Source organism: Leguminivora glycinivorella, chromosome 25 (assembly GCF_023078275.1).
Source record: "Leguminivora glycinivorella isolate SPB_JAAS2020 chromosome 25, LegGlyc_1.1, whole genome shotgun sequence".
NCBI classification, from domain to species: Eukaryota; Metazoa; Arthropoda; class Insecta; order Lepidoptera; family Tortricidae; genus Leguminivora; species Leguminivora glycinivorella.
In genome coordinates this window covers 2,345,532-2,371,894 of record NC_062995.1, presented here as the reverse complement: position 1 = coordinate 2,371,894, position 26,363 = coordinate 2,345,532, and the positions used below count along the sequence as shown (strand labels likewise).

General features: G+C 39.3%; 1 protein-coding gene and 1 non-coding gene across 6 annotated transcripts in view; one reads left to right on the top strand and one right to left on the bottom strand.

The window, feature by feature from the left end:
* LOC125239204 (catenin alpha-like) overlaps positions 1-26,363 on the top strand; it is a 121,343-nt gene that overhangs the window by 54,790 nt on the left and 40,190 nt on the right. The gene's annotated exons all lie outside the window — the stretch shown is intronic.
* Positions 2,892-2,964, bottom strand: Trnad-auc. The gene has a single exon. It is a non-coding gene; the product is annotated as a tRNA-Asp (tRNA).

The following is a 26,363-nucleotide window of genomic DNA, read 5'->3' as shown; positions in this document are numbered from 1 at the left end:
TGTTTTTGCTGTAAACTTAAACCATAGATTAAATATAAGATCATACCATCCCATACATTAAAATGCGTTCGCCTAAGAACGCGCATACACTACACCACACATAGATGGCGCCGCAAAAGAATGCCTTGTTGCCATCGATTATTTGTAGATTAGCGTTAAGTGTCACTTTCGAGCCATAATCTATGTCAAAAGTGATACTTAACGCCATCTACAAGTATACTCGAAAGCTACAAGACATTTTTTTGTGACGCCATCTATGTGTGGTGTAGTATATGCGCGTTCTTGGGCCATTTTTTTCATAGTTGTCCACCCCACTTTTTTGTAACATGGGTATTTTTTACGCGAATAATACTCAGAATCGCGAGCTCTTTCGATCCTGATAGAAGAAAAACGAACCTTCCATTCCGTTACCGCCATACAAAATGTATGGAAAAATGGTAACGGAATGGGAAAAAAACCTTGGGACACTTTTTTTCTCCTATAGAATTGAAAGAGCTCACGATTCTGAGTGGAAACCACATAAAAATTCCAAATAAAAAAAAACTGAAAAAAATGGCCCTCTTAGGCGGTCGCATTTTAATGTATGGGAGGGATGGTATGATCTTTTTAATCTATGCTTAAACCTACTTTCAATAGGTATGCCCATACATCTTTTGCAAGTATTCGACAAACTGGGCATAGTATCCATGGTCAGTCTTCTGTTTTCCTCGAGGACGTATATGTTTCTTCTTGGAGCAGCTATTGTCCGTCCAGTAGTCCATATTCATTTCTGGTATCTCCGTGCAACTTACTATTTCATTCCTGTAAACAACAGTTTCGTTAATGAGGTGGCACACTGACATTTTATTCCGCCAGGCGGCGCCTGTGCAAGTCTAGTCACTGTAATTCATATGTGAGAGTGAGAAAAATCATGAAATGGACTAATATGGTGGCGCCATCTGCCATAACCTTTGAGTGTGCCTCCTCATTCTATACTTATACATACATACAATGACGCCTGTATCCCATAAAGGGGTAGGCAGAACACATGAAACTACTAAAGCTTCAGTGCCACTCTTGGCAAATAAGGGGTTGAAAGAAAACGAAACTGTGACATTGCAGTGACAGGTTGACAGCCTCTCGCCTACGCCACAATTTAACCCACTTACTTACTTATAGTTACTTACTTATACTTATAGTGTTAATTTAATTGGAAACCAAACGTAATACACCAGCATAGATATTAATAAATAAATAAATATTATAGAACATTCTGACACAGACTTATATTGACCGGGATATAGACCGTGATTACCTTTTTGATTTTTGTCGAGCTCCCGATATTTCGACGCAGTTGCATGCATCGGGAGCTCGATAAAAATCAAAAAGGTAATCAACTAATCACGGTCTATATCCCGGTCATTATAAGTCTAATGAAAATAAAAATAACCGTAAATCATTCAAAACTCTTGATCTGACACAGATTGACGGAGTCCCACGGTAAGCTCAAGAAGGCTTGTGTTATGGGTACTCAGACAACGATATATATATCTCATTATTTATCTCTCCCTTAGTGATCGTATTGCTATTTTTACTCTGTGGTTGGTATGATTGCTGTATATTGTTGGTTTGTTACTATATATCTGTCTTGCTGTATATTACTATTTAAGTATGTTTATGTAAGTCTATTTATATTCTCTTATATGTGTATGTTTATTCAATTTGTGTGTTGGAAATTAGAATAAGTATGATTTTTCATTTCGAAGCACCTACTCTTTCTGATTATGTTTTTTATTTCCGCTACCCAAAGGTTGTCTGGTAGAGATCGCTCTTTAGCGATAAGACCGCCTGTTGTCAGCCTCTATTTATAATCATTTGTTTTGTCTCCGCTGTATCTTTTTTCTGTATCTCTTGCTGAGGTGTGCCAATAAAGAGTATTCTATCTATCTATATAATATACAATAACCTAACCACAAAACTAAAATTTAAAAAAACCCCCGACCGCGACATAGTAGACCGATTTTCATAAACCATGGCTAAGAACACTCCCGAAAAAAACTAAATCTAAATCGGTTCATCCGTTCGGGAGCTGCGATGCCACAGACAAACACGTCAAACTTATAACACCCCGTCGTTTTTGCGTCGGGGTGTTATAAGTTTAACCGGCTCAGCGGTCCCTTGCGATTCCACTTATACAGTTTCCACTTAATATCCTTGTAGTAATGTATTAGAAATCTTGGATTCAGGTATTAATCAAATTTAACACTGATCTGAAAATAATAATCTTGGTTTTATTTTAAATTTATGTCAGCTCTAAGCCTGCTACGCTGCAAATGTACAATAAAGGACCTCATGCAATGGCTATGACGATTTTTAATAAAATTCCTCAAAATATATTAAGCGAGAGAAAATACAAAATTTTTGTAAGCAAACTAAAGTCCTATCTACTGAATTTGTGCCCATATTCCTTGCATGACTTCCTAGGAGCCCAAACTTAGCTGTAAGTGCATGTTGTTTTTGTTTTGTTGTACTATTTATAATATATGTAAAAATGCTACACCCTAGTGGGGTCCATGTTTGTACCTACAATCTGTAAACACCTCTGTAAAATACCATGGTTGCATTGAATAAATGAATATGAATATGAATGAATAAGGTTTTGTTAAAGTTTTGCTCCCATAGTTCCGATCACTGGTTATGTTTTATAAATACCCCGGGCCTGGCACAATGAAGGAGTATGGCTGTATGGTGTCCACTCCTTCTCCGTTGTCGCATAGCAACCGCGACATGCGAGACTTGCGGATTTCGTACAACTGCTCTGTAACATTAAACAAAGTTTTAACTTCTGATTAGCAGAAACGTCTGCAATCGATGCCACTAGGCTTAGAATAAATTTAAAAGTGGAAAATGTCTGCCTTGGGTGAGACTTGAACTCACGGCCTCTGGATCGATACTCCAGCGCTCTGCCAACTGAGCCACCAAGACTTCAACCAAGCCAGCGAAATTTTCCACTACTAAGGTCAATGGGACCCGTAGCGACATCTACCGTTTTTCCACTTTTAAATTTATTAAACAAAGTATTATCTTAATTATTTATTTATAATTACAGAGCGGACTTCAGGTAGGTAGCGATTTCAATATTAATATGGGGATATGACTCGTATAATTTATTATTTATAATCATCTTTAGTATTTATACACGATATACATAAAGACAGACTGCAAGTTCCAACCCAATTGTACTTATATAATGAGTATATTTTATATTATAAGTAATGCAATAAATGTGAACATTCCATATAATGAGTATTACCTTCTGTGAACGATCCGGGATGCACTGAGTTCTCAAACCAAAACCGGTCTGACGTTCGCCACCGTTTCATCTAGAACCAAATTTTATTATTCATTTAAATTTCAAATAAATAAATATTGGAGGACACATAACAGACCAACCTAGCCCCAGATACACACTTATACATAGAAAACATCCATGACTCAGGATTCTCAGGAACAAATATTTTAAAGATGTTCTGTATAATGTAGTACGAGAAATATAATATATAAATAAATAAATAAAATAAATAATTTTTATAGGACATTCTTACACAGATTGACCGAGTCCCACGGTATAAGCTCAAGAAGGCTTGTGTTGCAGGTACTCAGACAACGATATATATAATACACAAATACTGATATACATAGAAAACATTCATGACTCGGGAACAAATATCTGTGCTCATCACACAAATAGATGCCCTTACCGGGATTCGAACCCAGGACCGCGGCGTAGCAGGCAGGGTCACTACGCGCTAGGCCAGACCGGTCGTCATATACTTGTAGTATTGTGTGCAGGCGTGCACACGATATACTATGTATATGCGTGCATTAGCAGTTCTACATGTGTGGTAGTTCTGTGAGTGTGTGCAAATCCTTATGTTAGCTGCCCCCATTTCGCGATATTAGTGTGTTGTCATGGCAACCCATACAATTTTCTAATATCGTTCGAGAAAGGAGCTCCAGGGGCTAATTCGAACTGTCAGATCGTATGGGTTGCCATGACAACACAAGACTAATAAATTTCGAAAAACGGGCGCCAGGTGTCATGTTTTTTCGCGGGAACATAACGCTATAAACTTCGGAACTAGTAGCACAGTATAAAACGAGTAATAATTCTTCTAACCTTTTGTCATTGTGATTTGTCCTTGAGTAGCGCTCGCACGCAGCGAGGTGCAGCGAGTATATGCTGAACCGGATGCCGGTCGCGTCAGTACTGGCCGCGCTGTCGTGTCGCGCGCGGCGCGTACGAGAGAGCCAAATACCGATCGCGTCGCCGATGATTAACTACTGAGTCGTCCTCATACTGAACTATAGTAAATTAGTAATATTACCTGGAGCACCATAATACAGGCTAGAGTGGGCCCAACAGCTGCCCCGGCCATGTGTTGCTCAGATATTATGCCCGCGTACAAATCTATGTCCTCCACGTCACGGTATGTCGTCTGAAGCGATGACACTTGCTGAAACATTAAATAATAGTACATTAATACAGAGCCGGGACAAAAGGGGCTGCCGGCCGGAGACAGTGTTTTTCTCAAACATGGTACTATACGGAACCCTAAAAACAGGACTGCCCGCCTAGGCTTGCTTGATCATAGAAGATCTATATCGTCACTACTTTTAAAAAAACTTGTATCTTCGTCTGTCAATGAAAAGAAAATTGTAGTAAGTATGTATGGAATGCATATAGACTTAGTGCGTTTTAACTTTGAGAAGCAGCGTGAGATACGAGATTTTTTAAAAGTAGTGACGATATGACATTTTACTCTTCTAATATGATGAGGAATACGCTGTTAATAGTACATTGTGCAACAAGGGAAGGAAGTTGAATATTACTAACGAGAGTAAGTTAAATCGCGACGGCTTGCCGGAGCGATTTAAAGACTCGAGTTAGTAATATTCATACTCCCCGAGTTACACACAATCACATTTGAGAGAAAACAGAGGAAACATTTATAAGGCAAAACCTTCAACCGGCGGCGTTGCGACTAGTAGTGTATCTTGATTTACATCAGATTATTCATATTAAATCCATTGTTTTTGATAACAAACACTTTTTGAACGAAAACAAACTCGAAAATACTGCGTATAAATTAAATGCAATATACAAAAAAGCAGATAAATCATATGATTGAACTAAAATTTCATTTATTTTCCATTCAGTTAAATATTTTTATCTGTTGTACTCTCCGTTGCTAGGCAACGGTGGGTGCCTCGCGTATGAGTCGCGTACGCACGCGGTCAAGCGCGAGTAGAGAGCATGTTGTCAGATTATAAATTATAACAATTTATCTCAGTTAAATTTACGAAATAAATGCAAAACACACTGAGATAATTGTAAAACATAAATAAAATGCATTTTTAATACCGTATAATATCTTTTATAGCTTAATAGACAAATTTTGCTTGTGCAATAAAAATCCTTGGCAGATTGAAACATCCTTTGCCTGAAGTATTGTACGGATTGTATTCATTTTTAAAACTAAATCCATTATTCCCTTGAGAATAAAATAGTACATTATGCTTCAGTACACGTAGACGTAATGATACCTTTAAACAGCAAATGTGATGAAAAATTATTTGGTTTCCTTCTAAGCTATGATTATCAACGTTAAGGTCAACTTTGTTTACGGAAGCTGTTCAAATAAATATAAATATACATCTGCAATTATGTGCCAGTAACCAAATCACAATATTATGATAATTAGGATAACTCTTTTAATCGAGATCGTGCTCATTTAGTTTTATTCGGTGCTACTGATGTTCTCATTTTTTTCTGCTCCCGTACTTTTATTTGTCGTTTACACGGTCGTGCGCAGATCTTCACAACCCTACATAATATATGTCAAGGCCTACGAGCTCTTTGGTACAAAGTACAAGTTAGATTTTGTTAAGTGTAACTAGTACAGCGAAACGTCGCAATCGGTTGCAAGCTACCCTTGTCAGCTATGTGGCAAAATATGTCGCTCTCGCATAGGTCTCTTTATTATTATTATTATTATTGAATAAGCAGGCAGGCAGTTAAAGAACTGATATAGCCTGTATCCAGTGATCATTGTGACAGTAATCATAGCAGAGTTGTAGATGTGATGTGCTTGTCTAGTCTATTTTTAAACTGATTCACATTTTGTGCTGAGACCACGTCCTCTGGGAGCTTGTTCCAAGATCTCACTACTCGATCTTTAGTCATCAAAAGCGATGTCTCTCGGACATTGCACCATAAATCGTCTGAAATAGACGCTAAGGCCAGTAGTAGTAGTCAGAATTTCATAAACAATCCTGACATTTAAAAGACATCACGCGATTTCATACCAAATTAATATCGTTCGTCGGCACACGTATGTAAACCTGTGGCCCAAAGACGGACATGTAATTTAATTAAATGAAATTTAATCACAGGGGTCACTTTTGGGGGGTAAAATTGAAAATTAAAAATCAAAGTTATTAAAACTATATTGTGTTACATATCAAATGAAAGAGCATTTTATCAGCATCTGAAATATTTTTTTTTTATATTTTTTATTTTGGTAATTTAGAAGTAATTTAAGAAAATAAGCAAAAAATGACCATTCCCCCCCCTTATCTCCGAAACTACTTAGCGTAAAATTTTCAAAAAAATACACGAGATAGCCCTCTACCTGTAGATTACAGGAAAACCTATTAGAAATCTACAGTCAAGCGTAAGTCGGACTTAAGAGAAAAAAACTCAGAGTACGAATTTCACTCACTGCCGCTGCAAGTAGTTACTAAACGTCTTAAAATGGTGTAAGCGCGTTGGACAGGTATAAAGAAATCAATTTCTGTTTCGTTTTGCTTTAGAAATTGTTAAAAAAAAAAACATTTTACAAAATGACTTAAGTTCCTACTAAAAAGGAGGCGCTTATGACCGTTTAGAACTTCACTGACCATAATATTGCCCACATAGGTCATAGCAGAGTTGTAGATGTGATGTGCTTGTCTAGTCTATTTTTAAACTGATTCACATTTTGTGCTGAGACCACGTCCTCTGGGAGCTTGTTCCAAGATCTCACTACTCGATCTTTAGTCATCAAAAGCGATGTCTCTCGGACATTGCACCATAAATCGTCTGAAATAGACGCTAAGGCCAGTAGTAGTAGTCAGAATTTCATAAACAATCCTGACATTTAAAAGACATCACGCGATTTCATACCAAATTAATATCGTTAGTTTTTTACGTACATAGTACCTAGTCCCATTTTTTTGTTTTAAAAAGTCAAGGTGAATCAGAATCTATGAACTTTTGTTTATGCAGCTTTAGATATGGTTATATTTAATAGGTCTAATGTAAGACCACAGTATTATAATAAAGAGTACTATCGTACAGTATGGCCACTGCCGCTCCCCGCCGAAAGTGCCGCCCACCCCCTCTCGGTTACCTCACAGTTACCGTCTGTCAAAAACGCGAACAGTCGACCTGTCATATTTCACTCATACAAGCATAGTACGCGTTCACCTACACGAGCATAGACTGTGTGCTAGGAACGCGCCTCCAGTGTCCGAGGTGTGGTAAAACTATGAAAAGAGAAGTTTAAGAATAGCCGCCATACAATAGATGAATTGCTAACTAAAAATGATCCTCTGTTATTTTCAAAGATTTTCAATTGATCAAAGTTTTGAATGATTCACTTCATTCACTGTTATTTTCATTAGACTTATATTGACCGGGATATAGACCGTGATGTCGCGAGCTTGACAAAAATCAAAAAGGTAATCACGGTCTATAATAAGTCACTATTAGATTGTCCTTACGTTTTCTAAAGCTACTAAATCAATACTAATTCGCCAACCGCGCTCTGAGTGGAAACTGAATGACGCCTGGTCCGAAGAATGGTCGCAAGATGGCACCTCACCTGATCTCTTCGAGCTAGATCCTCAGAGCCGCGCGCCTGGGTTCGGTGAATCGCGTCGTGTCTGGTGCATGCTTAACCGACTGAGAACAGGAATCGGACATTGCGCCTACCTCCGGAAAAACCGGCCAAGAGCGTGTCGGGCCACGCTCAGTGTAGGGTTCCGTAGTTTTCCGTATTTTTCTCAAAAACTACTGAACCTATCAAGTTCAAAACAATTTTCCTAGAAAGTCTTTATAAAGTTCTACTTTTGTGATTTTTTTCATATTGTTTAAACATATGGTTCAAAAGTTAGAGGGGGGGGGGCACACTTTTTTCTTTTAGGAGCGATTATTTCCGAAAATATGAATATTATCAAAAAACGATTGTAGTAAACCCTTATTCATTTTTAAATACCTATTCAATAGTATATCTCACGTTGGGGTTGGAATGAAAAAAAATATCAGCCCCCACTTTACATGTAGGGGGGGTACCCTAATAAAACATTTTTTCCATTTTTAGGGTTCCGTACCTCAAAGAGGAAAAACGGAACCCTTATAGGATCACTCGCGTGTCTGTCTGTCTCTCTGTCACAGCCAATTTCTCCGAAACTACTGGACCGATTTACTTGAAATTTGGCACACGTATGTAAACCTGTGGCCCAAAGACGGACATGTAATTTAATTAAATGAAATTTAATCACAGGGGTCACTTTTGGGGGGTAAAATTGAAAATTAAAAATCAAAGTTATTAAAACTATATTGTGTTACATATCAAATGAAAGAGCATTTTATCAGCATCTGAAATATATTTTTTTTATATTTTTTATTTTGGTAATTTAGAAGTAATTTAAGAAAATAAGCAAAAAATGACCATTCCCCCCCCTTATCTCCGAAACTACTTAGCGTAAAATTTTCAAAAAAATACACGAGATAGCCCTCTACCTGTAGATTACAGGAAAACCTATTAGAAATCTACAGTCAAGCGTAAGTCGGACTTAAGAGAAAAAAACTCAGAGTACGAATTTCACTCACTGCCGCTGCAAGTAGTTACTAAACGTCTTAAAATGGTGTAAGCGCGTTGGACAGGTATAAAGAAATCAATTTCTGTTTCGTTTTGCTTTAGAAATTGTTAAAAAAAAAAACATTTTACAAAATGACTTAAGTTCCTACTAAAAAGGAGGCGCTTATGACCGTTTAGAACTTCACTGACCATAATATTGCCCACATAGGTCCATGCATTTTATTCATTTTAGACATTATGTTTCTTAGAGATATTTACTGCTTAAGACTTACACAAACGATATCTGAATAGAAATAGTGTAAGTTTATTTTTTCAAAACAACCGGGTTCGATTCCCCAGCTGGGTACACTTTTTTTTTTAATTGTATGAATGCAGTTTTTCTTTTTATCAAAATCGGTGACATGGTTCCTAAGAACAAATCTTCGTATGTCTTACAGTTTCAGACTTTCCCATGCTGACCGATTTGAATGGGCCACCCTGTATAGTTGAATGTAAAATTATTTATTTTGCCTGACACTCTGAATATTTTTTATGTTCGTTATTTTAATTTTACAATATAATATTTGGAATATAGTGCTTATAATTATTAAATATAAATTATTTTTTAAATATTTTTTGATACAAAATCATACTTCATTGATTTGGAACAATGCGTTTTATCGGACCTACATCCGACATTATCGGAAGCGTTTATCGGATGTAGGATGTTGGTTCGACATCCGATATCGGATCGGATAATGTGAAAACGGCCTAAAGAGTATATTCAATTTAGTATTAGAGTTATGTCAGTGTACATGTCAGCGGCCGCGAGTTCGCGGCCCATTCATTGGCGACGACCTTCGCGCGGCGCAATAAAATTCAATGTTGGCTGCTCGCGTGCGGTCCGTTTGTTAATGTAGGTTAGAATTTAGAATGGCGGCATTTTGGGAACATCAAAGGAGTGGGCCTTCTGTACTTGTACTATTATATATTCTGTGACAAAACGAACAACGTGTGTTCCAAGTACAACACTCGAAATGCCGGAAAGTTATAGTAGGTATCGACCGTAAATTGGCGAAATCCAACAAATTAACACATGTGATGGACCCTGCCGTCTATTAGTTATTTGTTATACAAGGGTGCAAAGTTGTATTTTAACGGCGAGTGTGGAATTGAAAAACGAGCAAGTGAAAGGATCCTATAGTTGAACCACGAGCGAAGCGAGTGGTTCGAGAATAGAATCCTGAACTTGCGAGTTTTTTAACACACGAGAAGTAAAATACATTTGCACCCGAGTGTAAAACAAAACTTTTCCCCTCACTATAGCGAGGAAAATACAACGCAAAAAGCGCGTTTATCACTGCTTCCAGTAGTTCCACAGGTGGTAAATCATCGTCATCACTAAATTCACTCACTTTTATTAATTTTAAAGCATAAAAAATGACTATATTCAAGGTCTAATTACTTTATCCACTAGTGGATAAAATGCGTTTTTACCCGCTGGTATTGAAGGACAAAACGTGTTTCCGAGCTAGTGAGGGGAAAAATAAATTGCCGCAATATGTGGTTGAAGCGCCTAATGTGTCGAACTTTAAGAGGGCATTCAACGAAAACGTCGTAATAATGTAAAATTGATAGTTTTAGTCGGCAAAATGCTACACTTTCCGTCATCTAAAAGACTTATTAAGTTCAGGATTCGATTAGGACATCTTCTTAACTTACATGTTGTGAGACTGGATTTTTAAAAACTAACTCAATTAATTATGATTCTTTTTCTGATGCATGTTTAGGAAAACCCGCGAAAAGTGCTGACTTAGTCCGTCTAATTTGTAAAATTTGGATAGTTTTGAATGCTTCAAGTGGTAAATTTGTATTATGTATATCCTGTACTACAATCATCTGAGACTACTTCTTTGTTATAAGGCTTTAGAATAGAGTAAATGAGGATATGATGAATCCAATTTGTTTCAGAAATCACCTCAGAATAAGTGTCAATTTCTTCGAAAACTTACGTGTTTTTGAAGTAGTTTTAATATAAAAATAATCTGCAACGCTTACTCAAACAGATTTTATGCAAAAGTATTCTATTAATTGCAATTTAATATTTTTGACGATTTTTTAAAAATGCCTCCTTATTACCGGTTACGCGCGCTTGCGATGTCAGTACCGCGGCAGAGCTTGTAGAGGCAGGACGTATGTTAGTCCGCTCCGCACGCGGCTCGACGATCGCGAAGTTATTTTGTCATTGTGTGCGGCACCCGCCGTGTCTAAAACCGCACTTGTGTGCGTTTTTGGCTGTACTGTTGCATGTATACTGCGACCGAAAACTTTAATCCTTGGGTTGACGACTTTGGTAACTAACTAATTAACTTGACTAATATTTTTAGTAAGTATTATTTATTATTGAATATCATTTGAGGTTACTGACTCGTCTCAACAAAATCTTTGACAATAGATGGTACTCAGGATCTGATGATGAAGTCAGATGGTAGTCATGAGTTCTCATCAACCAGGTCTTGAAACCATTTCGTGTTTGGGCTCGTTTGATTCGCCTCAACAAGATCTTTGACAAGAGGTGATGGTACCCAGGATCTGATGATGAAGCCGGAAGGTAGTCATGAGTTCTCATCAACCAGGTCTTGAAACCATTTCGTGTTTGGGCTCGTTTGATTTGCCTCAACAAGATCTTTGACAAGAGGTGATGGTACCCAGGATTTGATGATGAAGCCGGAAGGTAGTCATGAGTTCTCATCAACCAGGTCTTGAAACCATTTCGTGTTTGGGCTCGTTTGGTTCGTCTCAACAAGATCTTTGACAAGAGATGGTACCCAGGATCTCATGATGAAGCTGGAAGGTAGTCAAGAGAATTCATCAACCAGGTCTTGAAACCACTCCGTGTTTGGGCTCGTTTGGTTCGTCTCAACAAGATCTTTGACAAGAGATGGTAACCAGGATCTGATGGTGAAGCCGGAAGGTAGTCAAGAGTATTCAACAACCAGGTCTTGAAACTCTTCTGTGTTTGGGCTCGTTTGATTCGTCTCAACAAGATCTTTGACAAGAGATGGTACCCAGCATCTGATGATGAAGCTGGAAGGTAGTCAAGAGTATTCCACGACCAGGTCTTGAAACCACTTCGTGTTTGGGTTCGTTTCATTCGTCTCAACAAGATCTTTGCCAAGAGATGGTAATCACTCTTTTATACTCTGGCGCATCCACTGTCTCAGTGTGTCAACAGTCAACTAAAGCAGGTAGGCGTAGCGTAGAGTTGTATTTCCTTACAAAAAACCAATACATAGATGTGGACCTTCCTGTGCTCCATGCAATTAAAACAACATAATATTTAAAAACCGGCCGAGAGCGTGTCGGGTCACGCTCAGTGCCTACACTGAGCGTGGCCCGACACGCTCTCGGCCGGGTTTTAAAGCCGCGTTGGTAAATAGCCGCTCGGCTCTTCCGTAGTTTTCCATATTTTTCAAAAACTACAGAACCTATCAAGTTCAAACAGTTTTCCTAGAAAGTTTATAAAGTTCTACTTTTGTGATTTTTAAATATTTTTTAAATATATGGTTAAAAAGTTAGAGGGGGGGGGCACACTTTTTTTCCTTTAGGAGCGATTATTCCCGAAAATATTAATATTATCAAAAAACGATTTCAGTAATTCATTTTTAAATACCTATCCAACAATAAATCATACGTTAGGGTTGAAATGAAAAAAAAATCACTCCCTACTTTACGTGTAGGGGGGTACCCTAATAAAACATTTTTTCCACTTTTTATTTTTGCACTTTGTCGGCGTGACTGATATACATATTGGTACCAAATTTCAGCTCTCTAGTTCTAACGGTCACTGAGATTATCCGCGGACGGACGGACGGACGGAGGGACAGACAGACAGACATGGCGAAACTATAAGGGTTCCTAGTTGACTACGAAACCCTAAAAACACATTTTAAATATTAAACTTATATTGACCGGGATATAGACCGTGAATATAAGTCTAATGAAAATAACCGCGAATCATTCAAAAGTCAAAACTCTTACATTTTAAATATAAAAAAAAACTACTTAAAATTAAAGAAAACCGATCTTAGTTCCATTATATACAGAGTGGGGCCTGTAACAAAGGCGAAGAATTGAACTGTAGGCTATTCTCCTTATACTGATCAACATTTATTCAGTGACTTTTAAAAATTATGAAATCTTTAAATTTTTAATTTTTCATACAAAATAAATATTAGCTTCAATGTACGCCATTATTGTTGTCATTGACGTTGTCTGTCACACTTTAGACTTAACAGAATTCGCAATACATTACCTCTTAGAAAAAACTTTCAAGGGTGATAAAAATCAAAATACAAGTTATTTTTAAAAGTCGCCGAACAAATGTTGATCAGTATAAGTGCGTTTTCACATTATCCGATCCGATATCGGATGTCGGACCGATATCCCATACATTACAGGCGCCATCTTGGATTTTTTCTATTGAAATGCTTCCGACATCCGATATCGGATCGGATAGTGTGAAAACGGCTTAAGGAGAATAGCCTAGAGTTCAATTCTTCGCCTTTGTTACAGGCCCCACTCTGTATATGTACCTAGAAAACATCATCATCTTCCTTGCGTTATCCCGGCATTTGCCACGGCTCATGGGAGCCTGCGGTCCACTTTGACAACTAATCCCAAGATTTGGCGTAGGCACTAGTTTTTACGAAAGCGACTGCCATCTGACCTTTCAACCCAAAGGGTAAACTAGACCTTATTGGAATAAGTCCGGTTTCCTCACGATGTTTTCCTTCACCGAAAAGAACCTAGAAAACATATCATAATTATACAAAATAAAATAAAACTAAGAAAACGGATTATATTCATTATACGCGATATAATCTGATTCCATAAATTTATTTCATGAGTAACTATCGCGGTGACAGAAGACAATATTATATACACAATTTATTATATTATAAAAGTTTTTTAATTTATTTCTTCCAAGGCTACACACGTTTTGATAAAAAAAACTGTCATAAGTCATAAGTCATAAGTCATTTATTTGCGAAAGATAGGGTATACATAGGTGTTTGTTTACAATAAAGTGAGCCAATCTACCTTGTCACACAGTGACATGCAAATCTCAGATTGTACCTAGGTCTAGTACTATGCATGCACATAAATAATACCTATCTAAAGCTAGATTATATCTACATAGAAATATTAATATACAAAACAATACAAATTATCGAATATAAATAAATTAATAAGATAAGTTTAATAATTAAACTAAAAAGTCAAGTATTTATGCACGAAATCATGTATGCAAATATGTAATATATATGGTGGTGTTATTACGCAAGTATCAATAATGGTTAGTCCGCAACGCCACTGACGGCGTGGCGGTACCGACCATGAATGCTATCCCTTTCGCTCTAGCCGCACGTAAGGTTTGTTCGAAGAGGATCGCACGCTATGTCTGTACCGCAGGCTACAATCGTTATGCTTCTGGTTATAGTGTGCGTCTGCACACAGGCGCACGCCAGCGCCGCCGGCGTCGAAATGCGAGCAAGCAGATTTTTTGAAAGCGCTCTTAAGTATCGCTTAAAAATTTGGCTGGTCGAGCACCCGTTCTACACTTATGACAATTTTTTTATTACCTAATTAGAAAAATATTTTTGTGCATTTTTTATGTGAATATTGCCTAACTTTTTGTAATTTCAATCTTCTGTCTATTTATTCTCTAAGTATTATTGTTGTATGAATATTATTTTTTTAAATCAAATCTTGACGTGTAAAATGGCGTTACAAATATATGAATATGAGTATGAGTAATGATTATTTTACCATTGAAAGTTTGTACGGAACCCTCGGTGGGCGAGTCCGACTCGCTCTTGGCCGGTTTTTTTTATTTTTGCACTTTGTTGGCGTGATTGATATACATATTGGTACCAAATTTCAGCTTTCTAGTGCTAACGGTCACTGAGATTATCCGCGGACGGACGGACGGACAGACAGACATGGCGAAACTATAAGGGTTCCTAGTTGACTACGGAACCCTAAAAAGCTAAAATTTTTCCACTAGATTAAAAGTTTTGAATGATTCACTGTTATTTTCATTAGACTTATATTGACCGGGATATAGACCGCGTGATATTGAGAGCTCGACAAAAATCAAAAAGGTAATCACGGTCTATAATAAGTAACTATTAGATTGTCCTTACATTTTCTAAAGCTACTAAATCAATACTAATTCGCCAACCGCGCTCTGAGTGGAACCTGAATGACGCCTGGTCCGAAGAAATGGCACCTCATCTCATCTCTTCGAGCTAGATCCTCAGAGCCGCGCGCCTGGATTCGGTGAATCGCGTCGTGTCTGGTGCATGCTTATTTGCTTAACCGACTGAGAACAGGAATCGGACATTGCGCATACCTCCGGAAAAAATGGGGATGGAGCGATCGGGAATGTTACGACTGCGGATGCCCAAAGCAAACTGTTCGTTCGTTGGAAGATTTTAGAAACACAACGAGCGCAGCCATTGCCTACTTGGAGAAATGCAAATTTAGATTATAAGCTAACTAATCAATAGGTATACCTCTTCCTGGATGAAGACTTCACAACTGGATGAGACTAGCTCAGGACCGGGACAAGTGGCGTACTAGAAGAGAGGCCTATGCTCAGCAGTGGGCGATAAAGGGCTGATATGATGATGATGATACCTCTTCCTTCATCCAATGTCTCAAGTCATCGAAATCTTTAGCCGTGTGCAGCCCGCAGAGGTGACGGTACTCATTGTAGTTGGGTATACCCAGGACACGGAATTTTTGCAGGTCGGACGATACCACGTCTGACGCGGTCTGGAGGTTGCCTAGGATTCTCTCACCCACCTAAAATTAATCAATTCATTCATTGAGGCATAACATTTTATTACCGTGAATGATTTACTTTTCTTTTTTTTAAATCCTTATTCAAAAGAAATGAAATGAGAGCACAGATGTCATATAAACCATAGATCAAGCAAACGTATCTACTTAGCGTGTCAAATGAACTCAGTGAAATCCACTGAGTTGTCCGTCTTTAATCGCAGCTTGCAGCTTTCGGGCGTCAATTTTTGTAAGTTGAAGTCAACAAAAACATTAAAAATGCCTCGTTACATGATATTTAATTACAACAACATAAAACTTATCAACACTCAAGGGCCTGAGACATATTTAAAATCACAGGCAAGTAACAACTTCAGTACAAAATCTGACACGCTCGGCCGCCATACAAATAAATGAACTCGTTTCTTCTATCTAAATCTAATTCTGTGAATGAGAGCGTTAAGAAGCATGAGTGGTGTGAAGTTGAGTAAATTGTAACTTGTAGCTTCGAGAAATGGGCCCCAGGTCAGAAATACTCGAAACCGACGAGCGTTTATGAGAAACGCTATGAAAGTGTGTGAAGCGAAAGTGGTTTGTCAGGATCGTAGTAAATGGAAATCCGTGATCTCTGCCTACCCCTCTGGGAAACAGGCGTGATTGTATGTATGTATTCAAAAGAAAATGCGAAACCCACGAATTACGTGCCACGGAAATATGTGCGGCCAGTGTGGACCCGGCTACTTACATCTGGGTCCACGATGTAGTCGGAAGCAGCGGCAGGCTGTCTGAAGGCGCCTCTCGTTATTTTATCTATGCTATTGTTCACCAGCAGAGCACCCGTCCTTAGAGTGTAGTCCACTATGTTGGTCTCTCCTACTATTTTCCCTTCATTGTCGTACATCCTGCGAATATGAAATTAACGTGTTGAACATAATTTTTTGATATGCAACGAATACTGTTGCCTTTGGAAAGTTACCTAAATTCTGAAAAGTTCCTAATTCTTATTTAGAATAGAATAGAATAGAATAATGGTTTATTCGTAGGCACACAGACAATAAACAATTTTCGAGACATACCCCCGCCTGCTACGCCGCGGTCCTGGGTTCGAATCCCGGTAAGGGCATTTATTTGTGTGACGAGCACAGATATTTGTTCCTGAGTCATGGATGTTTTCTATGTATATAAGTATTTGTATATTATATATATATCGTTGTCTGAGTACCCACATCACAAGCCTTCTTGAGCTTACCGTGGGCCTCAGTCAATCTGTGCAAGAATGTCCTATAATATTTATTTATTTATTTATTATTTATTTATTATACAGATAAAATATGAAGAGCCACGAAATGGCCTCACCTCAGCATATTGCTGGCGACTTCCAGCGCTGGTCTTCCGGTGAGACCATTAAGTGAGAAAAATCACGGAAGGCAACATACAAAAGTATTTAAAGTATTTTAAGTAGTATTTGAACAACTAACACGCTTTGACAAATAACACCAAGATTTGGCGTTGAGCACTAGTTTTTACCAAAGCGACCTTCTGACCGTTCTGACTATCCAACCCGAGAGGTAATTAGGCCTTATTGGGATTAGACCGGTTTCCTCACGAAAGCATCGTATGAGACCATACCTATCATTAACTTTACACCAGGCTCCAGTTCATTAGACTCAAAATGTAGACGCCTTAATACATGGCCCTCTAGCCAAAAATACAACGCTTTGAGAACAGTCATTGTCGCACCAATAGCGTCTACCATTATAATCTTGGCTGGGTCTGCAGCAAGCGCGGATCCAGCTTCGTGCCCAGGGGGGGTCACGTGGTAAAGGCCCAGGCCTCAGGGAGGGGTCACGCGGTTTATTTGTATGGCCAACCTTGGTTCCGGGGTGGGGGGGGGTCTTGAATCCGCGCATGGTCTGCAGCATTACCTGAGCCTTCCTTCCTGCATGTTGTGGAACCATCGCGTCGCCATCACGAACTCTATGCTCAGCCGCGGCTCCAGCTCCTCGTTATAGTCATTGACATGTCCGTACGTGTTGTAGATAGCTCCTTGCTTCACTAAGAACTCGTATCCTGAAACATTGATGTGCTAACTTTTATAGACGGTCAACCAAATTTTGGCACTAAAAGACGGCAAATTTGAAGAATGTAGGGCTCATCGGCAAATTGTCTCCAATAAACCTTGACGTTGGTGGAATCATCGACGAGCCATAACATTTAAAAATTGAAAATGCCCCCACGAAGGTTTGAATCACATAAGAATTTCGCGTCATTTTTTAGTGCCAAGATTTGGTTGTAGACATAAACATAATTTATTAAAAACACTCCCAGTACTGCACAGGGCACAGACGTCTGCACTAGGCTCCTAATGTAGGTTCAGTTCGAGTTTCTAGATGTTTGGTAATAGTTGAGAAGTCCAGGTGTAACAACTTACCTATGATAGAAAGCTTGCGCTCATAGAAAAGTATCTGCTCCCTCAATTCATTCAATAGGGATTCAATTCTAAACGCATTAGGGTTTTCCTAAACATATCGACGCCGACCAAAAATCGCTCGTTATAGTATGAAAACGCTTACGCGTCGTCGTCGCTGAATGCAGCCGTACGCATGTTCATACTAACGAGTGATTTTTGGTCGGCTAAAACAGATTCGGCGAACTTTAGGCGAGAACTGTAGCCTCCAACTGAAGATTCAGTTGTTTTTGACGTCCGGCGGCCTGATAGAACTTCCTAGAATCCAACTTACCCATGATAGACGCCATGAGCTCATAGAAAAATATCCAGCAGAGATTCAGGTATTCCTAACGCATCAGGGTCCAAGAATAGAGTCATCTCTTCTACATATGTCTACTTTACACACTGGATCCGAGAATCACGGAAAGAAATCGGATGACGGAGATCGGATGTAGTGTGTAAAGTACCATACAAATAGTTCTACGGCTAGTTCTTATTTTCACGGATTCTGATCGGACGTAGTGGGAAATTGCTCTTACCGCAGTAGGCTCCAAGTGTAGATTCAGTTGTTTTTGACATTCGGCGGCCTGATAGAACATTCTAGAATTCAACTTACCCATGATAGAAGGCATGAAAAGAGATAGAGATAGAAAAGTGGAAATGACGGCTGATAGAGAGGAATGGAGGAGGAAAATCTGCTGCGCTGACCCCAAATATGGAAAGAGGACAAGAGAATGATGATGCTCATAGAAAAGTATCTGCTCCCACCAGTCATTCAGTAGGGTTCAATCCTAGACGCATTAGGATTTCCCCAAACATATCGATGCGAAATCGGCTCTTGAACTTTAGGCTCCGTGTAGATTCAGTTGTTTTTGACATTCGGCGGCCTGATAGAACATTCTAGAATCCAACTTACCCATGATAGAAGGCATGAATTCATAGAAAATCATCTGTTGCCACACAGCGATGTTGATGTCTCTCGCTTCAGCGAACAGCTGGTCGTCGCTCCAGCAAGGGTTCCGCTCTTCCAGGCGCCTGGCGATCAGGTTGTGGTTGCGCATGAACCAGAGGCCGTAGAGATTCACGCCTAGGAGCGAGTTGATGCCGGGGTTGGCTGGGAGAAAAAAAGGAATAAAGAAAAAGCTTTCGTAAAAACTAGTGCCTACGCCAAATCTTGGGATAAGTTGTCAAAGCAGACTCCAGGCCCTTGGGGCGTGCCGGGGGTAACGCAAAGACGATGATGATTAGAGGACTTTTTTTTTCACAGATTGACTGAGTCCCACGGTAACCTCAAGAAAGCTTGTGATGAGGGTACTCCGACAACGATATAATACATACATATAAAAACATACATGACTCAATAACAAATATCTGTGCTCATCACATAAATAAATGCCCTTACCGGGATTGGAACCCAGGAATGCGGTTTAGCTGGCAGGGCCACTACCCGCTTGGCCAGACCGGTTGTCAAAATATGCTTTATTGGGATTAGTGCCTATAACTATTTGTTTTATATTATTCCATAAAAAACAAACGCAGAGAATGTCATAAAACAGTGATTTTCATAAAAATTGTGACTAGGATTTAATATAATACGCGACCGCGATCGTCCGTTTCCAAATGTGCTCTCTGCACCTCGCTGCGTGCGAGTGCTACTCAAGGACAAACCGGCGTAAAAGGGTCTAGCAGGCTAACCTAAGAAGATTAGCAGGCTTACCTTTAGAAGGCCTCTACTCATTTGTCACTACAGAATAGTAAACATACGTTCGTAAATGTTTTTTTTTGACACGACGCACCATGATTTTTCAAAATCTTTTTTAATGTATACGTAGTTGCTAGTTGTGGCTTATTCAGTAATTTTTTTGGTAGTTGTGTCTCCGCGAGAAGTGGCAAAAAACACAAGCGAAAAATAGAACTATTTTTTTTTTCATCCAAGTTCAAAGATATGAATGTCTTTAAAAATATGCATTATGAATCCCATTTCATGTTCTTTAATTCTGAATTTATTTGGTTACTCTCGTTTACTTAGTTTAGCTCACAGTTTAAAAATTACCATGATTTTTTGGCATTTTCGTAAATAAGTCTAAAACAAAAGAAGTTCGACGGCTGATATTACGCATATAGTGTTCTTAGGGCCTGATGCCACTACTGCACCTCAAATTACAACCAAATCCCCTGCGGAGGCCAATCTTCTTAGGTTAGCCTGCTAGACCCTTTGTTAGAAGAATTATGACTGGTTTTATACGCCCAATAAGAGTTCTAGAGTTTACCTGAGTTATGACATCTAGTCTCCCCCTCCTGAGGCCTATTCTGCAGGCATATTGGACTGCCACTGGGAGGCCACTCCTTCCCATTGATAAGCTCCGTCTGTATGCGGCCACCCACCCCGGCTTTGCCCCTTCGCACGGCATCCACATCGGCATCACATGTACTCTCTGCACCTCGCTGCGTGCGAGCGCTACTCAAGGACAAACCGGCGTAAAATTTGTTAGAAGAATTATTACTGGTTTTATACGCCCAATAAGAGCGTGCACCTCTAGAGTTTACCTGAGTTATGACACCTAGTCTCCCCCTCCTGAGGCCTATTCTGCAAGCATATTGGACTGCCACTGGGCGGCCACTCCTTCCCGTTGATGAGCTCCGTCTGTATGCGGCCACCCACCCCGGCTTTGCCCCTTCGCACGGCATCCACATCGGCATCACATGTACTCTCTGCACCTCGCTGCGTGCGAGCGCTACTCAAGGACAAACCGGCGTAAAATTTGTTAGAAGAATTATTACTGGTTTTATACGCCCAATAAGAGCGTGCACCTCTAGAGTTTACCTGAGTTATGACACCTAGTCTCCCCCTCCTGAGGCCTATTCTGCAGGCATAATGGACTGCCACTGGGCGGCCACTCCTTCCCGTTGATGAGCTCCGTCTGTATGCGGCCACCCACCCCGGCTTTGCCCCTTCGCACGGCGTCCTCGTAGTTGCCATACATGATCGACAGGTCTAGCATTGGTGGGGACGTGTTTATCTGTAATACGTTAGTAATCACACATTTATTAATCTGTAACGACCTCTGACCTGGGTTCCGGCAGAATATCAGTGCTTTACTCGAAAGGGTGAGGCGTATACTCGTAGCTGAGTCGGAACCCTTTCGTTTTTGCTGCAATGCACACAGTGTGACGGTGGATGTAATTCTTAATTTTTAAATCAATTTGTATGTTTCATTAATTTTTTTGTTATATTTGTGTTTTATTTTTAACTGTGTGTTATTGCAGCAATCAAATAAAGCTTTTATCTATCTAATTCAATAAAAAAAAAACCCCGACATAGTGGACAGATTTTCATCAAAGATAGCTAAGGACACTCCCGACTAACTCAGCTTTCGAACAAAGAAAATTAAATCGAAATCGGTTCATCCGTTCGAAAGCTACTACGATGCCACAGTCAGACACACACAGATACAGACAGACACGTCAAACTTATAACACCCCGTCATTTTTGGAGTTTAAAAACTAGTGGTAGAAAGATACTTTCGGGTTATTCAGACCCTCGATGTATAACTAATGTGTAGTGACTGTTACCCTGGAAGGAGGCAAGCTGTTTGGTGCGCATCCAAGTATTTGGTACGTGATTGGCGCAGTCAGATTCATGCAGCGGACGTTGCTTCTGCGCAAGTGTACGTCGTCGTTTGCCACTCTGTAATAACAAGGAATCTATTATTTTGTAATTAAATGTAAATGGAAAAAAAAACATGTCACCTGTGGACGACACGACCGTTGCCTTATTGGGATACACCTCGGATCCGCCCATCAGCTGGCGTGCAACAATCCGTAGCCGTAGTAAATATAACGTAGTGCTTCAAATCTAGGGTGAACAGGCATCTTCTGAGCGAGCTCACTCTATCGTTGGCCACGTCTTTGCCTTTCGCTAGTCTGGCCAAGAGTAGCCCATTTATAATAATAATAGTTGACTGTGTCGTGTAGAGAAGACATGGACATGTCGCCTGTGGACGACGCGTGCATTATAGAGATACACCTCGGATCTACCGATCTTGGCCGGCATGTAACAGTGCGTAGTGAATATAACGTAGTTAACGGTGTCGTGTAGAGCAGACATGTCGCCTGTAGACGACACGTGCATACCTTATATAGATTCACCTCTGATCCATCGATCTGGCTGGCGTGCGTAGTAAATATAACGTAGTTGATGGTGTCGTGTAGAGACGACATGACGCCAGTGGACAACACGTGCATTACCTTATAGAAATACACCTCGGATCCACCAATTCGGCTGGCGTGCAGCAGTGCGTAGTAAATATAACGTAGTTGACGGTGTCGTGTAGAGATGACATGTCGCCTGTGGACAACACGTGCATTACCTTATAGAGATACACCTCGGATCCACCAATCCGGCTGGCGTGCAGCAATGCGTAGTGAATATAACGTAGTTGACGGTGTCATGTAGAGATGAAATGTCGCCTGTTAGGAAAACGCCCAGGTTCGTGATCAGGTGTGTGTAGTGCTCGCTGGAGCGGCGACCGTCCGATACTATGGCCACTCTGAAAAATAAAATACTATATTTATCCAATTTGGTTACTAACCATTATTAATGATTAAACGAACTTACCTGAAGTGAAGTTCTATCATAATTATCCGAGTTGCTTCGTCGAATAGATTATAAAATATCTGGGCAACCGAGCTTCGCTCGGTTCTGTTTCGTATCCTTGACATGTGTCGCCATCTAGTTCAAAAATGAATAGTACCTACATCGAGCGAAAGAATTCTCAGCCTTAACAACACAACTACTCCACACGAGATGGCGCGCATTTCGCCACAAAAACTCAAATACTGTATTTTTCTATTCGTTTTAGCCTTGACCTGTGTCGCCATCTAGTGTTTGCAATAAATAGTACTTACATCGACCGAAAGAATTCTGTCTTAACAGTACAACTACTGCACACGAGATGGCGCGCGAAGAAAAACGCATGAAAACTCGAAAATTCGCGTTTTCCGGGATCTAAGGATAAGTTAGACCGATTTTTCACCCCCAAAAACCCCCACATAACAAATTTCTGCGAAATCGTTAGAGCGGTTTCTGAGATCGTCAGTGTAAATAAATATATATATAAATAAATAAATAAATAAATAAATAAATATACAAGAATTGCTCGTTTAAAAGTATAAGATAAACACAATGTAGTTTCACGCAATGCTGGCCTGTAACACTGAATTTGAGAGAATAGAAAAAAGAAATATTCAAAAGCGTATTGACATATGACATTTCCATCATTTAGTTCAGAGATATAACCATATTTAATATAAGTGCATACCTGTATGCATAATTAAATATGCAGTCCACCCTTACCTATGTTAGGTGTGTTTGTGTATTGACGATATTTCACGATGGGGTTGAGAATGAACGGGAGGGCGGGATTCTAATCTATTCGACGAAGCAACTCGGATAATTATGATAGAACTTCACTTCAGGTAAGTTCGTTTAATCATTAATTATCCTCTTTGCTTCGTCTTCTAGATTATAAATAAACACAATGTAGATATTGAGAGAAATCGTGAAATATCGAACAAAAAAGGAAGGAAACAAGTCAGTAAACAACAATTAATTTACTTCGAGCACAATTTTTTGGTTTACATTAGGATAGTTACATAAGTATAAAGCCATTAGACATATTTATTAGTTTTGGCAAAGGTTGAGTTATTTGGCCCATTAGTATATCTGTTACAGAATTTACCAAATATAGTTGAAGAGCCGCTCCATCCCGCGGTCTTTCTTATTAAGTCCAGGTTAAATTTTAAGCTACACGCCTTAGAGGTTGCTGCAGGTCGCATACTATGCGCGGTAAACAAGGTAATATCTATACCGCATTCTCCCAAAATTTGTCGAATCCAACGACTTATCGTTTACGAGGTTACGGACTTATGGGGTTTTTAAAGATTTATTAAAAGAGAATCGTGGTTGGCACGTAACAATTTGGTTTTAACTATGTGAACAGACAGTATTAACCGGACAGATTTCAGGTACTTCCCGAAAAAACCGGCAAAGTTAACATAGGTTGGGCTGTGCCCGGTCTGGAGGTTTTAATGAGGTCTGGAATATTAATAGTGATTTCATTAGTATGAAATGTAACATTATTTAGAAGAAGTTTAGCCAAAGTTTGGTCTCTGTGAGCGTAAGCAAAGTGACGAGTTTCTAGTTCTTGATCTAATTGAAGATTTTGATTGGGGAACCAGGATGCTAGATTATCTAGTACTAATGAAGTGTTCCATGTTTGATTATATTTCGGTAAAGGCGGGCGTGTTTTATAAACGCCTTTAAAGCAGCGTTTAATTCGATCATCGCTGCCGATATGTGCGCCTAAAGTCAGGGACAGAGCGGACCTACAGCTGTTTAAAGTATCCTATTGAGCGTTAGCTTCATATAACTGAGTAAGAAAAATTAATATAGGTATTTAACAGTGGAAAATGTCTGCCTTGGGTGAGGCCTGAACTCACGGCCACTGGATCGATACTCCAGCGCTCTGCCAACTGAGCAACCAAGACTTCAACCAAGCCAGCGAAATTTTCCACTACTAAGGTCAATGGGACCCGTAGCATACGCCCCCCCCCCCCCCCCTAAGTTATTGATAGTGCAGAAACTGTACCATTTCTTTAAGCAAGAGTCGTATTGTTTTTAGAAGATTATCAGATAGGGAGGCAACCATTATATTGATGGATGACGGGGGGTCCCGTCTTAGTAGCGACTCCCGGACAAGATTCCGGTAACTACGGTAACTCGGTAGTGTACGCTGCGATCGTTGGAAATTAGATATGATGAAGTCGCTGTTAGGTCCAAAATATAAAAGGATTACCATTATACCTGTAGCCTCGTCTCTTATGATTTCTTGTCGTTTTTAGAATCGTCGTAAAAGTGGGGAACACGTAAAAGAAGAATTTACTCTATTGGAATGGTGAATGCATTTATGTTAAATGCTTGTGGATCCCTGTACCAAGACACGTATGCAAGACATTTTTTGTTTAAATAACTGGCAAGGAGGTCTATTTCCGGTATATTAAATGTCTTGATGATCGTATTGAAACTGAAATTGTTTAGTTCCCATTCGAAATCTGAGTGAGAGCGACACGATTCCACGTCTGCTAAAGTGTTCTCCGACGATTTGAAATATTCCGTGTCTCACACCATTGCCACAGATTCTTTGTTACTTGGTTGAGGTGAGGAAACTGCATACCACCCATTCGATTAATATAAAAGGCTGCCAATATTTCTAGAAAGTTAATATGGTTGTGGTTTTCTTCTATGGACCAAGGACCACCTGCAGTTTCCTCTCCACATGCAGCTCCCCATCCCGAAGTAGAGGCGTTACTAAAAATTTCCAAGCAGTAGGCGTCATATTTAATTTTGTTTTTAGGTTTGGTTATGGCGCGACGCGACACCACCAATCAAAGTCTGCTTTTAGTGACTGAGGAATATTCATATATCTTTCAAAGTCATCGGGATCGTTCATTGAGCTGAGATATTTTTGTCCTTCGAATTCTTTAACATAAAGAGAGACTGTACTCTACCGCAGGACACGTAAAGCAAGCCGATTAAACGAGCAAAATCAGTATAAAGATTTAATTATTTCTTAATTTTATGATTTTGTCATCAGGCAAAGTGACTTGGAAATGTTTAGTGTCTATTATATAATCTAAAACAGTTACACTTAGTACTGGGTATCATGTTACTCTTCTCCTCGTTTATAATGAATCTTAAAGATGTTAAAATGCTAGTGTAGCTAAAATATTTTCCAACAAGTATTATAATTATGTTCGTCCTATTAAGAGAAAATCATCTAAATACACAGAGGATATGTAACCACAAGTTCTAAGCAATTTCGTGACTGGTTCCATTATTTTGGTGAATACAAATAGAGCAGTACTAAGGCGAAATGGTAATACATTAAATTTATACAATTTTGTATTAAATTTAAATCGGAGATATTTTCGTGAATTTCATTTACATTAAAAATAAGCGTCTTTAAGGTCTAGAGTACTCATGAAACATCTCTCAGAAAACAGTTTTAAGGCAGTCCTTAAATCCTCCAGTTTAAAATGTTCTGTGCCAATGAATTTGTTAAAGTTTTTAAGATTAAGGATAAATCTATGTTTACCATTTGGTTTTGGGATTAAAAATA